This window comes from Stegodyphus dumicola, chromosome X2 (assembly GCF_044657685.1).
Source record: "Stegodyphus dumicola isolate Sdum_Otavi_A_Nest chromosome X2, ASM4465768v1".
NCBI lineage: Eukaryota > Metazoa > Arthropoda > Arachnida > Araneae > Eresidae > Stegodyphus > Stegodyphus dumicola.
In genome coordinates, this window is record NC_140781.1 from 176,905,254 (window position 1) to 176,920,532 (window position 15,279).

At 32.8% G+C, this 15,279-nt stretch overlaps 1 non-coding gene across 1 annotated transcript; it reads left to right on the plus strand.

Annotated features, from left to right (window-relative positions):
• Nucleotides 1-264: 264 nt before the first annotated feature.
• Nucleotides 265-337, plus strand: TRNAT-UGU (transfer RNA threonine (anticodon UGU)). Its single transcript has one exon. It is a non-coding gene; the product is annotated as a tRNA-Thr (tRNA).
• Nucleotides 338-15,279: the final 14,942 nt, after the last annotated feature.

Below are 15,279 nucleotides of genomic sequence, written 5' to 3' on the forward strand. Positions count from 1 at the left end.
CTGCCACCCGGTGCAGTCGCACAGGTTGCACACCAGTTGTGGTGACGACCTTGAGTATTATCCATAACTAATGATCATTGACTTATTCTTGTCTGTGCACTGTATCATGTGCAACATAAACCTTAAACTCGTTTAAAATCATAATCAAAGATTTGTCAGTAAATACTGAGATAAAGGTTATTAAATCAGAATGAACTAATGAACATTTAGGGATGTACAAAACTGAGATTAAAATTGCTTTCCGTTTTCCATTTTCTATCCCGTGCCACCATAGCTCAGTGGTTAGAGCACTGGTCTTGTAAACCAGGGGTCGTGAGTTCAAGTCTCACTGGTGGCTGCTGATGAGGTTGCTCGATAACATTAAGCAATCGTTTTTGGTGGCTCCTGAGAAGGTCGCTAGTTAATACCAAGGTACTCTTTTTAATCTCACATTTCAGCAGTAAACAATAAATTTCAGGAAGCTGTTTTGTCTTGCTTACTATGTAAATAAAATCTTTGAAGTCTTCAAGTTTTGCATTGACTGCTAACACTCAACTTCCTGTCGTTCAACTTTCAATTTTTCATTATTATGTTGTCAAGGTTCGAAAAAAGTATACGTGCTATTAGGGTAGGGAAGAGAAACACCAGCCCCCAGGGGCCTTTCGAGCCAAACGTATTCGTTCAAGGAGGTCATTTATTCTAAATGACGAATTTTGTCAATAGAATGATTTGTCGTTTTAAGTAAATTCTTTCGTAAGCTAGTCTTATTTAAGTCATATTAATAGTAATCTGTACATAAAATTTCAAAGTGACATAACTGATCTATCAATTCGAAAAACAAATTCAAAACACAAAGTACGCTCGTTTTTCCACCTTACTTCCAGTAAAACGTGATACTGCCAGTGCTGCCATCTGTAGACAAGACAGCAATTTATATGTTATCATGAAAAATAAATTTATTTCTTTATTTCTTTGGCTCAGGAATTTCAATTCTAAAGGTAGAGGCCCTACAGCACAGACAGATGCCATGCCAGGAATCATTCAACAATTAATTACAATCATAAAGCTGTATTGATACTGATATGTTTATAAATAGATAATCCAGATAGAAAATAAAACGAGAAAAAAATGTACTTATCAAAGCACATTTAAATATAAGTCTCAAATGTAAGTCATTAAATCTAACCTTACAGCTTATGTTTTCAGGAGAAGTGAGGAATTCAAATTTGAAAAATAAAATTTAAACAAATATATTTCATATTTTCATATAGCTTCATATAGTTTTAATATTTTACATTACGCCCAAAGGCGCGGTTTTTTAACCTTTTGTTTATAAAATATTTATTAAATATAAAACCTTTATTTATAAAATATCATGTTCTTCTCAATTAAACCATAAAATTCAATTCAACAGCAATATCGCAAAATAATTTTAAAATGAGCGTATCTTTAAAATTTCCGATACACAGTCTCGCGCGCTGGAGATAAAAAAAGTGTAATATTTTCGTACAGTATTGTCATTGCTCGCTTTGAAATCGTTGACTTTTTAATCAAAAATTTGTTAAAGTTTTACGAAATCGATAATAAAACAAATTTCAAATTCTAAATTCGGGCTTCCAGATGCCCATATTCGGGTGGGGACGTACGTTATTCAAAATTTGAACGCTCTAGGTACCGTTGTTTTATCACAATGAGAGAAACATAGATACATTTATGCAGATTCTTCATTATTTAATTTCTTGAAATATAACACAGGGCTCTAATATTTGGTGGCAGCAATTTGAAAACTGAACCGACATTTATAGCGAGCCAACGCAAAATGTCAAAACGAAATTAATAGCCCTTCTGGGAAAAATCCTAGACGTTATGTTCGAAAACGTAGTGTGTGTGTGCTGTCTGTTTCGTTTTCCATTGATGGCATTAGATTATTTTATTTTCGGATGTCACGGCACACAGTTTCAAACTGTGTTACAATTAGTACATTATTTTACATTTCATATGAAATATACAGTGGATGGACAAAAATATGGAAACACCTTGTGAAATGCATGTTTGAAAAGAAAGATTGATTTTAATGAAATATGTAGGTGGCGCTGGCGTTTTTGACTACTGACGCCACCTATACAACTTCGTAAATGTGCTAAACAGTTCAGTTGTTGTCGGAGTACTGTTATGTGAGGTTGTCATTGCATTATGTCAGAGTTAACAGACTTCGAACGTGGGCAAATTGCTGGAGCATGTATGTTAGGTGCTTCCGTAAGCAAGGTAGCCGAGGTGTTTAGTGTTTCAAGAGGTACTGTATCGAAGATTTATTCCGCATATTTGAAAAGCGGAAAAACATCATCTGCTAAATCACAGCGCGGACGAAAGTGTGTCCTGAGTGATCGGGACAGACGATCATTAAGGGCAATTGTGACGAAAAATAAGAAGACCACAGCTGAAAAAGTTACTGCTGAAATGAATGTGTTACCGAACCCTGTGAGTACCAAAACAATTAGAAGGGAGCTTCATAAACAGGGAATTGCTGGCCGTGCTGCAATTGAGAAGCCACTCATCAGTGATGCTAATGTCCGTAACAGGAAAAGGTGGTGTTTAAGTCATAAAGCCTGGACTATAGAACAGTGGAAGCGAATAATATGGTCTGACGAGTCTTCTTTCACATTGTTTCCCACTTCTGGCCGAGTTTATGTCTGGAGAACGCCATCTCAAGCCTATAATACAGACTGCTTGTTGCCAAGAGTGAAACATGGCGGGGGTTCTGTTATGGTTTGGGCAGCCATATTGTGGTTCTCTGCTAGCCCCATGATAACTGTGTCAGGGCACATGACTGCCAAGACTTATGTGAACATTTTGGCCGATCAAGTTCATCCCATGGTACAAACTTTGTTCCCCGATGGTGATGGTGTCTTCCAAGACGACAAAGCCCCTGTTCACACAGCTCACATTGTCCAGGACTGGTTTTCTGAGCACAAGGATGAGTTGTCAGATCTCCCCTGGCCACCACAGTCACCAGACCTGAATATTATCGAACCTTTGTGGTCTACATTGGAACGGAAAGTGCGTTCTCGTTATCCACCGCCAACATCATTATCTGAACTTGCCACCGTTTTGCAGGAAGAATGGTATAATATTCCCTTGGCAAACATGCAGGAACTGTATTTATCCATTCCGAGAAGACTGCAAGCTGTTTTGGATGCCAACGGGTTTCCTACACCATATTAAGCAAAGAAACATGTTTTTTTAAAGGTGTTTCCATATTTTTGTCCAATCCCTGTAAATAGCAAATGTGTTTCAAATTTTACCAAACTCCGAGTCAAATTTTAAAGATATACCTTTATACACAAGTATATCCTTAAGTTCTAAGCTGCAAATATGAAAATCTACAGTTATTGAGCACTTTTAAATATAATTTTTTTCATGTGCTCACAATATATGCATTTCTATAGAACGCTGATTGTTCGAAACGTCTAATTTTTTTAATGCAGTCTTTCGAAGAAAATCTTAAAGCACGTTTTAACTAATTAACATTTGCTAAATAGTCCTTTTCTGAAAGATTTGCGAAATAATATAAACATCCATAATTTCCTAATTACAGTATTGCTGTTTACAAATATTTTATCGTAAATAAATTGTATTCTGTCACCTTTCTTACTTAAAATTTCAGGGACGTACCAGTCCGACGCTTCCAGTTTACATAAACAAACAGCGTGAAAATATCTTAAATCATAATTAAGACACAATAACACGCCGAATAAATTCGGGCTTTAATTATTTAAATAAAAATTGAAAGTGTGATCTTCGAACCAACAATGTTGGGCAACAGAAGACTTCTGTGTTTCCTTTTTTCTAACATATGCCTCATGTTCCTTAACGCGAAATTTTAAGACTTTCTTAATTTGGCCAATGTAAATTAAACCACACTGGCAAGGAATCCTGTAAATACCCCAGGAATTCATATCCGAAATGGGATCCTCGAGTATGGAACTTGGAATTTTATTGATGGGAGAATAAACACACTTTCAATTTTTCTGCTGCCAAAATTATTCAAAAAACATCTTCCATTGGTGAACTTTATTTTCTAGAGGCATTTCACATTCAAAAAAATCTTTCTGTTCTAGTTTACGACCCTAATTCCAATCCATCTTTGCCTTCAGCCTTTAAAGAAATTATATTTTAGTTCTGGTTTCATCAACAGATGGCGCCAGTAGCTTATCTCCTGTCCAGGCTTTCTTATCATATCATTATATCTTACTTCGTTCATTTGCGCTTTTGCAGCTGAGGATGATGGTTCGGTAAAACCATCGAAACTAGTCCTGTGAAAATTTGAAAATATAACGCGGTTTTTTGTTGTTTGACTTCTAAATTAATTCAAAGGTCATTAAAAATTTTAAAAAAGGGGGAGGGTACATTTTGGAATTTAGGATAAAATGAAGTACCAAATATGGAAGGAAATGGGCTTCAGCGTTTGCTCATTAATACAAGTCCTCGAATCTTTCTATTCAGCGTTTGTTGCCCTTGTACTAAATTTAACAAGAAATAATGCATCGAAATCAGTACAGATACTACCACTCAGCTTCTCCAACTATATAAGAGATATATAAACCCCATCTTCGTCTGAAGTGTTTGGCACGAGGTTCTTTTGAAAAATACATTTAGTTTAACATTGCAATAAATATCACATCTCGAAACAGTTATCCTTCTTTTACATCAACTAGGACAAATTAATAACACCCTCTAACCCATAAAGTCCAGTAATGTAAATAAAATTAGTATAATATGAAGAACAAACTTTATGTAATCAAAGTGGAAGTTTAGATTTTTTTTTTAAACTTGGCTCCAGGATAAAACGTGCTTAAGGTCAAGATAAAACTTGTTTAAGTTGTTTTAGAATCCACCGAAAGGTTAAAAAAGTTTCAAAACAGATCTAAATTACGACAGCATACTTGGAACTGTAAGAAATTAAAGTGAAATTATACACTTCAAATCAAAATTTATTTTGGAGTTTGAATTTCGACGAAGAAAAAATGTTCAAAATCCTAAATTCTTTAACAATTTGTCTTTTTCTAATGTATCGACTGTGTTAGAAATGGTTCTGATTTTACCAGTTGGTATCACACGTGAGGCACAAACATTTCTGAAGTTAAAATTACGAACTATTAATGACTCGCTAAGAAAAGCAAGAAATGCTTATAAATCTTGTTTCGTAGTAAAAGAAAATCATGTAAAATGAAAGTCTTCCTACTTAGTTTATAAGGTATTGCTCCCGCTTTCTTTGCATTCCTTCGCGGTGTGGTGGTCTGCGCGCTGGGCGCGTATTCCAGAGGTCCGCGGTTCGATTCCCGGCGAAGGCGTTGCATATTTTTCATCTCTCCTGCTTCCGAAATAAACCTAATGCATCTACAAGCTGATCTGAATGATAGAAAAGTAAAAATGCAAATGACATACATATATTTGAAATAAACCTTTGTTGTTTAATTTTCGTTTCTAAAAGCTCTTGTAGCGGACAAAATAAGTGAAAGTAAAAACGTTCCTAATAAAAGGTATTTTACCCCTTCTTCTAAACCAGCGATTCTCAACCGGTGGTACGCAAGAAAAAAGTAGGTAGTATACAAAGAGGCAAAGCGTTTTTAACTATTAAATTGAAGAATCTCGTGAAAATAAAAGAACAATCGATAGAAATTTTCTGTGATCGAAATCTAACTGAAGATTTCAAAAATGACATATTGGCTGAAATGAAAAAAAGAATTTAAAGGAGTTTCAAATAAAGCTATTAAATTTTTATTGCCTTTTTGCACAACCTATTTGTGTGAACAAGGATTTTCTTCCGTGTTTTATTTGAAAAATAAATACAGAATGAAATTAAACGTGGATTCTAATTTAAGGTTAAAGCTAAGTGAAATAAAACTAGACATAAAAAAAAATCGTCTGTCTTAAATAGGCCCAAATTTCACATTAAATTTCAGAATTAAAGCATTATAACTTAAATTTTGATAATTAAAATGGTAACCAAATTTTAATCTAATATTTTTTATGTGTGCATATTTAATATAAATAGCGAATAGGTTGTGCAAATGGCAAAATATATATGTTCTTTTTAATATTTGAGAAATTGAAAAATAATCATTGTAAAATGTAGTGGTGGTACTTAAGTTTTTCAATTTTTGTTTAGATGGTACGTTTTAGTCAAAAGGTTGAAAACCGCTGTTCTAAACTATTTTCCCGCCGCTATGTTTCCGATTATTATATTTATGAAATCATGCAATAAAAAGTTGATTTTTTTACTGTATCATTATAAAAAATAAATCTTCTATTGTTATTACAATCAATTATGTCCTGTTATTCAAATCAATTGGTCATGTTATTCAAATATCAGGCTTTATGGGGATAAACAATTTTTCCTTTTTCTTAATCTTTGATAAGGAAAAGTAGATTCTAAATACGTTTTAAATTACTTCGGATCTTGAACATTAATATCAGAAAAATACTTATTGCTTTTCTCAAAAGTCGCCTCACCTCGTTATACGTCATTAACCCGTTCCAGTTCCAGCTCCTGATGAACTTTTCCAATTAGAAATAAAGGGAAAATAATTAATTCTGTCTTACAGAAAACTTCTGTTCTTATTATTATAATGACACTGTTTAATACTAAAATGCAGTCGTTTAAATATACACTGTACTTAAATGAAGCGCTGCACATGATACTGTAGATAATTGTTTTTCTGCTATCCACATCAAAAGCAATTTTTCAACATAATCTAACGTCTCTGATCTTTGTTTGGTAATCGATTTCACCCCCTTTTGCAACGTTAGCCGATTAAATAACGTCTTTTTGTTTCACAGTCGCAAACAGCATTGTATTCGGCACACGTATGCAGTAGCCAAGTGCCATCTTGATACTTTTCTAGAGTCTGTTTTTCGCCTATAAGGTGATCCTCAAAGCCTTCTTCGTTGCTTGATTCTTCTGAGAAACGTTCTTAAAACTCATTGTTAATAAATTTACAAAAAATTTCAGTGAAGCAACGAAAGAATCACTCAAAAATTCAGACTTACGGTAAGAGGTAAGCAACTATAGTACGTACAGTGGTGACTCATAGAACTCCAGTCATATTCCAGAGTAATATACCAAACAAAAATTTTCGCATACAAACAAGATGTGTATTAATTTGGGACGTATTTCAAAGTGCTCATATACCCAGTTACCTCGTGTTATTACAACTTGCGCATTACGTCTGGAAAAGGTCAATGATCGACAAAATTAGTAACACCAATGTTTTTTTTAACTCTTCAGCGCAGGAAAGAGTAGATTGAAAGAAAACATATTTATTTAATTTTACCTCAAAGTATACTTAATTAGACCATTTAAACACTTTCATATATAATCCATACACTATCAATGGGTCATAAGTGTCCCAGCAAGCATTTAAAAAATTCTAACGGAACAACTTTAATTTATATCTACATAATTATTTACCTTTTTTTTTCCTTTTTTTTTTTTTTTTCCTTTTTTTTTAAAGTCTAAAAGGAGCCATTAGTCTGGAAATGAAATTTTGCGTCCGTTCACTATAAACGGCATATCCCTTTTCAAATTGTTGCTACCAAATATGTATGCGTTATACATGACTGTCAATGGGTCATAAGTGTCCCAGCAAGCATTTAAAATATTCTAACGGGATAACTTAGTATATCTACGTAACTTACATCTACGATTTCTGTCCACCCCTCCCCTCTTTTTTTTTTTTTTTTTTTTTTTTTTAGTCTCGAAATAAAATTTTGCATCGGTTCAGTATACACGGCGTATCACTTTCCAAATTGTTGACACCAAATATTATCTCTCTATATAATTTTAAAGAAACTTAAATAATGGAGAATTTGCATGTGTGTATGTTTGTTCCTCGTATTCTAAAAAAACGTCAGTACCTACAGCCATCAAATTTTGAATAACGTAGTCCTCCATCAGAGCATGTGCTGAATTTTGGAATAAACAAAGGTACTTACAGCCATCAAATTTTGAATAACGTAGTCCTCCACCCGAGCATGTGTACCTGAAGCCTGAATTTGTTTTATTATTTAATTCATATTTTGTAAAACTTTAATGAGCTTTAGATTAACAAACTCAACGATGTAAAAGCGAACAGTGCCAACGCTTCACAGGATAAAACATTTGTATCTCCAGCGCGCGAGTTTGTCTATCGGAAATTCTAAAAGTATGGCTTTTTAAAATATTTTGGGATTTTTGCTGTTGAATTGAATCTTATGCGGCGAAAGTGAGAAGAACGGAATATTTAATAAATAAAGTTAACACATTAAAGGTTGGTAAAAAAAAAAAAAAAAAAAAAAAGTCTGTTAGCCATCTTACAAAGAAAACTGAATACTGATATGATGAACTGAGATAAGACTAAAAAAATAGGTAAACCTATAGCAACACTAAGAATGCATCAGGGATTCTAAACAGCTACTACGCAACTGCTCAGCTACTACTACGTAGTTAGTAGCTGAGCAGTTGCGTAGTAGCTAGTAGCTGCGCAGCGCAGCTACTACGACTACGCAGCTTTTAAAACTTTTGTGAATTTTTTTTTGAGCTGTATGTGGCGTAAGTGCGAAGAAAACTATGCTTAATAATAAAGCAAAAAAGACAAAAAAAAAAAAAAAAAAAATTATCAAGAGTGAGTGTAAGAGCAGGCTGGTAGATTGCGAGCTCAGCGAAAGCGTAAAGAACTTTTAACAAACACTTTTGGGCGATCATTTAAAATCTGAAACCTTTCAGTTTTTGAATTTTAATTTTAATTAATTAATTTATTTATTTAAGTTCCGAAAGCTTATTTCAAATTGCTGACATAAAACCTCGCATTCGCATGCTTTTAAACTAAAAAATTACTTTCACCCCGAAGCGATTAACTCGACTGTTGAATATCTGGCAATATCTGAGAAAACTGGTCTCAACTGAAGTCAGAATATGTCCAGGTACGTGCTCTGATTCATAATTTTTATTGCTAATGCGTCATTAGTAGTAGATTCACTTATAACTTATTTTTAATTTCCACATGTCTCATGTTGCCGAACATGTCCCGATTGTATATTGTACTGGGTGATGTTTTCTGAGTGTTAACTATAGTGTTTCATTTTTTGTATTCTAACAAACTGATATATACTAAACTGGAAGAATTGGAAATAATTTATCATCAGACAGTGGAAAAGTCATTCAGCCATTTTAGTCACAAGTAAAAAATGAATCGGTAGTGCAAGGAATAGCGCATTTAGTACATCAAGTCCATAACTGTATATATATATATATGAGTCTGTCTTATATGCAAATTATTTTTTCTATTTTCCTTATAGAACGCCTTCAAAGATGCAGAGTCGTATCACAGGTAAGCCGTCTTGTAAGCAGATGGGCTTACGTCTTGTAAGCAGACATTTACTCAAAATCTGCGTCAGACTATGTTGTTTTTTTATCTGAGTTTATAAGTTATATCAGGGTGTTTCTTTTTCATTTTATTTCACTTGAAAGAAGCGTTAGTAAGGCAAGAACAGTAAAAGAGTATGGAGGGAAAATGTAAATAGAGATTTTAAAATATTAAACAGAATTTCTTTTAAAGAGTGTCTGTTTGTGACGTATTTGCTTATTTTGTTATTAACTGTAATACTGTACTTCGGTGAATGCGTGCGTTTGAAGATTAAATTTGAGAGTCTGCAAGAAATAGGAAACCACAGGAAAAAATTTTGAATGTCACCCTGACCCACAATATAAAGCAATTTCTAAAAGAAGCCGGCACTGCAGTAACCTCAAACAAATTGGGGCAACAAAAGAGGTTTCGGATTTCTTAGGGGAAGCTAGGTGCCCTTTGTAAACATTAGCTACCTTATGCCCCATTGCATTGCATTTTATAAAAAACTAAATGAAGAATAGTAGCTGCAACAAGTAAAATGCTGCTCACTAAACGCTATGTTTTGCATTAGAAATACATTATGATATTTCCTTCCTGAATAATTACTAAATCTTGTTTTACGATAATTACTTTGGTAGAGAAATTAGATATATGGATAAAATCCGCATGTGGTTTTATTCATACATCGATAATTAGCGACAGTTAAGGTTTTTAAAATTTATGTTATGGAATGGGTTAAACCAGAGTTTCTTAAATTTTATTCACTAGGGAATCTTCTGATGGTATGCATAAAAATTTTCTCGAAAACTTCATTCCGTTTCCTCGACCATATTTACTTGAAAGAAACATAATTTATTAAAAAATTATATTATTAATTATTAAAAAATAAAAAAACATAATTTAATTTTTATTATATTAAATATTTGTAAAATTTAATCTGCAATTTTACTTTTGTTATATTAAGTACCTACTTATAACTCTGAATTATATGTAGCATATGAATGCAAGTTGTCTTTGTTTTTGAAATACTGCTACTGTATGTACTGTCCGATTTTGTTAAAAAATATGTAAAGCCATACCCTGGTAGTGGCGACTGCTAGATTGATCTTGATCTCCTGCTGAGCAGGCACTATTCTGTTTGGTATACACCTTAGGTCAAAAGCCTGCTCAGTAGTGATAAATAAATAAATAAAATTGAAAATTACTAGGCATTTGTGTTAAGAGTTATGATGTTTATTGAAAAATTAAAATGGGCTTTCAAAGTAATTACTTAACATGACTTTTTTTACATTTTAAAAATTGTTAAACTTTGCGATATTTTACAAATACATAAGCAACAAAAAAGTTGCATCATATTAATTAAAATTATTTGTGTGTCTAATAATTAAACTAATTAAATGAACAAAAAGGGGCAACTGCTGTGCGACAGACGAAACTGTGCGACTTGAGGGTATTTAAATTAACATAATAGAAAGTCAAACTTGCGATCGAGAGTAATTTTTACGCTTCGCCGAAATAGGTTGCGACCTCTAGTCTCAGAATTTCTTGCCTAAACGAAATATTTTTAAATGTTTTTCTGTTTTGATGTTAGAAACGCCATTATGGAATACTTTCCAAAATCTTTGACTGCTACGTTACATTATATCATTGTGTATTATCATCTGCGCGGCATGGCAGATACTGTTATTGAGAGAAACCTAAAAATTTTACTTTATCTTCCACCCGGTCCCAGAAAAAGCCAGGTTTTAGTGTTCTTACGATGTTCTTATTTATCTTAAAATGTTCGGAACATTGTAAGATCTATAATGTATCTCCCAAATATAATCTCTGTAACTTCTTATCAAAGTAAGAAATCTATTAAAATTCTATAAAATCTATAAAAATGTATTATAAATCATTTAAAATTTCTTTTTAATGAAAGATTTAACTGATATAGTTTCAAGTACATTTAATTTGTAAAGTATGTAAATGATACTAATAAGCATTTTATGTATGACCGAAATAAAAAAAAATGTTTTTCTTGTCATTCAATAGGTTACCTTGACATAAAAGCTTTTTTTTTTGGAGGGGGGGGGGCAGAGGCTATTCTAATAAACTAAGCCTCTATTATATATATATACATATTGAAACTATTTTTACTGCAATAATACAGCGAGAGATCAAATGCTTCATCTTATATTCTTTTCTGTTAATGACGAAAATTTCAACACATAATATTTGTTTTGCATAATTGTAATGTGAGTCGCCTCTCCAGCATAAGACCTTCCTTGTAGATCAGGTACAGAGAAAAATTTTAATTTTAAACTATCAGATAAATACCTTTTTCTTTTCAAGTTACAATTCTGTAAATGAATTTTAAATGCTCCGCTGTTTAAATTCAAGGTTCCTGTCGTTTACTGGTAATAGGAAGAAAAGCATTTTACAGAACGGAAACACTGTCATTTGTCAAGCTTTCTCATAATTGTGAGACACTGAAAGAGGGGGGAAAGGGGGGAGTGAAAAGAAAGCAATAAAAGTATTACACATTTTTTTCCCTCTTTCTTTCGCTGTGAAAAATAAATTTGTTACTCACGTTCTATTTTGCTTCATTGAACATTTTCACATTGCATTTCAGTCTGTAGATAGTGCTTTACTAACAACGCAGGATAGGCGGATACCAATCCAACCAAACCGGTGGAACTGCTCAGAACCAGAATAAAAAAAATCGACCCTGCCATTTTCGAATTTCATTAAAATCTTGTATTGCATGTAACAATCCATAAATACTGAATGATTGTTGTGTATGTACTTTATATTTTCATTACGTAGTACTGGGTATTGTAATACTCTGGCACATTTTATAAGCTGTAAGTAGGAATTATACTCATAGTAAGAAGGTATTCATAGTACTCATAGTAAGTAAGAATTATACTCATCGATAGTACTCATAATGCTCCAAAGTATTCGGGACTAGGCTACAGGAAATGCAAATGTCAGTCTTTCTTGCTCATTGGTTTCCCTCCAACAAATCCCAAATAATCACCCATTGCTTGATACAGATTTCTTTCTTGATACAAAAACTCGTATTTAACGAAACGCTGAGAACCAGCCGTAAAATTCGTTAAGAGGTGACTATCTGTTAAATTGAAATAGCAATTACGTAATGAAACACAAAATTGGTGTTTATTATGTGCTCAAAGTGAAACACAAATGCTTTAAAATTACATGCTGTATACAGAAACATAAAATTATATGCAGCTTAAAAATTACAATAAACTGAATAACTGAAAGACGCAAATATGCAAAAGACAACGACCGAAATAATTAAATTTAATATAGTAATTAAATGAAACATGCAAAATATAAGGACAAAAATTAAAAAAACTGTTTTACGCAATAATTTTTCCCGAAAAATGTACGATGTAAAAGCCTGATTTTTTTTCAAATATTTCACTCTATAATTTAACAGTTCTTTAAAAGCGTTAAATAATTTCCATCTTTTATCTCATGCTTCACTAGGAATTTTTTTTAAACCTTATAAGCCAAAATGAGCATCTGTGATTGTGATTTGTTGTCTTCCTTTTTCACTGAAAACATAAGATATCCTGCTTTCTTCATTGTTATCATACTGTACATCGAATATCGATAAATCTACATATGTAGATATACAATGCAAACATTGTATCTGCAAGAAATTTCATTCGATTCATCGAAAGTATGTTTTTCATATGTTTTTGCGATGACAACTTAGATATAATCTGTATATCAATTAGATTTAAACCAATAGTATGAATCTCACCGAAACCCTCGTCGCATTTACTTTAAATGTTATAGTTTGCGAATTCATTTAAACATCGTTCAGCAAGCAAATATTACTTTTTTCAGTTCTTCATTTTAAATGAGAGGACTATTTTAATATCCAAAGACTAGTTTACATGTAGAACCTGATTATCGTCTAAGACCATCAGATAGCCAGTTTTTAAAGGACAACTTAGTCACCTGTAACTCCTCATAATACTGATTATCTCTAATGAAAACAAGGAAAGTGTGCTTTGGGTCTCCAGGAGAAATGGTATGCCTAGTGCTTTGTAATTTGCTAATTAGATCTTATACACATAAACAGTTTGATCTAAAAATAGCAATATTATTTCCCCCTTTGTTTGAAGCAAGAACATTTCTTACTCATACGTAACTGAGGTTTATAGCTAGAGTTTAAAAATGACAACTTGTAGAGCCATTAGGTATTTTTGATACTCGAGACAGGAAAAATGTGCAATGCCCTCGACGGGACTCGAACCATCCACCTCTCGAATACGCGCCGAGCGTGCTGACCATTACACCACGAAGGCATGCTAAGAAAGTAAGTGGAATAAACTGGTTTGGCTGAAAAAAAGTATGTCGAAAATTTAAAACTGAAAAAATTTGAAACTTCCTGGTAATGCGTGAAAGCGAAATGAAGAGTCGTTACATCGAAATTCTTTGTTTTAATTTCGTTCAGAATGTGAAAAAAAATTTGTTAAATTGTTAACTGCAGATTCGACTGTAGCTTATCCTATCTTCGGACAGGCTGTATCTGTAGTTGCGTATGGCATGCATAAATGTAGTATATTGCAGCTGCATACGCTTATTTTGCGAGCCAAATTTTGCCTGGATCTAAAGCAGCTCTCTGTTCCAACGCTGGACATAAGATGATCTTTGAGAAAAGGTTTGGTCTTTGAGAAAAGTCATATTTGTGGCGCTAGTAACAGTTGACTGCGATGTTGGAAACTTGTTGGAAAGGTTTGTCATTTTTTATGCTAGGCTTTGAGACAGTAACAAACTCAGTGCCTCCTTAATTATATTTGCAGTCGAATCCTATTGTATTTTCGAATGTCCTGGGAACATCTTTAATTCAAAACAATTATCTTTAACCCGTATTTGCATTTTCTGTTAAAATGTCTGTGGTTATATTCTGTAATTTAAGGCATCATCTAATAACTTTCTTCGAAGTCTTTGTTTCAATAAATTTAATTTCGTGATTTGATGTTGCATATTTTGCAGTGGCTGACATCCAAGACTTTGGCTGCACCATTGCTACCCCTTGCTTTTCATATTTCTCTGCATATAAGTAAATTTCTTTAACTTGCCCTTCAGTGCAATATGAAATAAATTATATTTTATCGTTGGTTTCTTTTGGGAAAATCTTTATTGCATGCAATAGCTGAAATAAAATATCTTCCAAACATGTATACCTTTCTCTAGTTATTGAATTTAAAGGCACATTTAGTATATGCCAAAGGCGTGATGACCTTGAATTATTTTTCTACATTTAATTCCTATTGCAAAACGCTGTTTTTGTAGCTATTTTTATTGAATATCAGATGGAAATGAAAAATATACATGAATTGAACATAAATTAGGAGCATTCTTTACAGATTTTTTTTTTTAACTGGCATATATTTTATTGCTTTTAAACAAACTAAAATGATTGCTAGGCGTATTTGAGGTTGCATAAACCTTGCTATACTACGGGAATTCTTTGTAATCATTGTTATACCATAAAAAGACAAAACAATGGCTATTTTTAACATTTTGGGGGAAAGTGAAACACTAATTCCTCGAGCGTGACATTCGATATATCAAACAGATTGTTTCGTTAAAATGAGAGAAAAGAGATAACCATTTTTTATGAATTTATTGAACGGACGTTTACCTAGTGCTAGAAAGTTAACTATACATTTTCTGCGCAGTTTGTTTTCTTGTATTTTGTCTGCCATTTTCATCTCTAACAAGATTTTAAAATTCCTTTTAGCTATACTTATATACAGCACATCGTTGAAGTGACGCACAATTTGAGATCCTCTTAAATAAGCTCTGGCTTATATATCATTTTCGAGCTTGTTAATATTTTAGCATTCGTCATTTTAAAATAGCATAATGATTGTCTAAAAATGTA